Below are 2,093 nucleotides of genomic sequence, written 5' to 3' on the forward strand. Positions count from 1 at the left end.
TGAGTTGTGCCCCATCAGCAAATGAAGGTTCTGTGGGCTTTTCTCCCACAAGCTTAACTCCATTCACCTTATCATGGTCAACTCTACTTTGAGGAGGCATCTCTTCCCCAGTCGCATTTTGAGTGCCTTTCAACCAGAAGGGCTCATTTTCTGGCACTGTATCCGACAGTGTTTCTCTGCTATTTATTCATAAGGTTTTCAGTGACTAAAGATTCGGAAGTAGTTTGTCACTCTTTCTTCCTAGTCTGCCTTTGTCTGGAAGCTCATCTGAAACCTGTCCACGATGGGTGACCCTGCTGGTATTTAAAATACAGGTGGCATAGCCCTCAGAATCACGGCAACTCACAAGCCACCACAGTACAGCAGACAGACAAGTGGTGGTCGTTTGGTTTTATGTTGAGAGTTATCATATGACCCAGTAATTTTTCACCTAGGTATATGCCCAAGAGAAATGAAAATGTATGTCCACACAAAAATTTGTGTATCGATGTTCATAGCAGAATTATTCATAATAAACAAAAAGTATAGACAACCAAATTTCTATCTATAGATAAATGGATACAAGCAAATGTAATAGAATATTATTCAGTCACAAAAGTGATGAAATTCTGATATATCCTATGGCATAGATGAACCTTGAAAGCTGGGTGGGATTATTTGAAGTAGAATAAGATAAGTTAAAGATTCATATTGTAATCTCTAGAAAAACCCCTAGCAAACACAGCAAAAAAGAATAGCTAAAAAATCACTGTTGTTGGTAAATGCTGTCAAGCCGGTCCTGACTCATAATGACCTTGTATGGGGTTTCCAAGGAGCAGCTGGTAGATTTGAACTGCTGGTGCCACACTAATAGAGATAAAATGAAAGGCAGAATGAAATGAAAGAGGGCCAGGCTGAGTTACACCACATTCCTTAGACCCCCATCAACCTGGAGATGAGAGAGTGAAGAGGAAGGGCCGGATGGTCCGAAGTATGGTGAGACCTGGGGACTCCTGAACCCATGGACAAGGACATAGCCACAGAGGTCTAGAGCTGAGAGTGAAGTGTCCAGTGATATGAAGTGAGGGGAGATACACAAGAATGCCCAAAGTTGTAGATAGTACCCATTTGACCAAGCTTCGATGGCTGGAAGATCACAACTCGACTAAAAGAAGATAAAACAATTTGATAAAGGAAACAAGTGTAAATTGCTACAGTATGATGAACTGGTCCTATACTTATGGATGTAGTTGCTCAAAATACCAACTGTAAGGGAAGAAGTCTTCATTCTACCCACACAGGGATGATAGGATAGGAACGGACAACTTAGTAATTGGCTACCTAAAATGGGGGCTATAAAGGAACGAAGTGACAGGCTTACAAGTTTCAAGAGGGAGTTTAGTTTCAGAGTGTATGGGGAAAGGTAGAATCCTCACTGAATAGTTTTCATCTTGTCTGGACAGGTCTGGTGAAAGGGGATGGGCATAAGATTATTGTAATTCAATAGTGAGTAATTGTTATCATGACTAATTGTGATTGTCACAACTGTTAAGGTAGAAGTTTTGTAATATAAAGGGGGGAGTATGTAATCTTACAGTCCAGGAACAGAGGACACTAGGACCATCAAGGGAGAAGAGCATGAGCGGAATATGGGACCCTATCTGGAGAAGCAGTGACACCAGAGATGGAGGCAGAGATGGGGACATGCAGAGATCAAGCAGCTCAGGACTCTAGATTCATGGAAAGAGAAAGACTGTGGGCTGGCACCCAGGAGGCAGGCTTTCAGGATGTACCCTTTGGTTGTTTAAGTGATTATATATTCCTGACTATTTTGGTATACATCCCTTCCTCCCCCCACCAAAAAAAAAAAAGAGGGAATAGAAGCAAATACTGTTGAGTGATGATGCACGGAGGGGAATGCACACACTGCAATGAAACATTGAGGGTAAAAGCGATATTCTCCCATGAAAACTATTATTCAATTCACAATAAAAACTTGAAAAAAGAAAGATGGGCATAAAAGAGAAACAAAGATATGCAGAACAAATAGAAAAGGAGTAAGATGGTTGTATCCTTTTTGGTTCAATCAGAAGAGAAAAGCTACATAGTAAAAA

The sequence above is a fragment of the Chrysochloris asiatica genome, unplaced genomic scaffold (genome assembly GCF_000296735.1).
Source record: "Chrysochloris asiatica unplaced genomic scaffold, ChrAsi1.0 scaffold00069, whole genome shotgun sequence".
Classification (NCBI taxonomy): Eukaryota; Metazoa; Chordata; class Mammalia; order Afrosoricida; family Chrysochloridae; genus Chrysochloris; species Chrysochloris asiatica.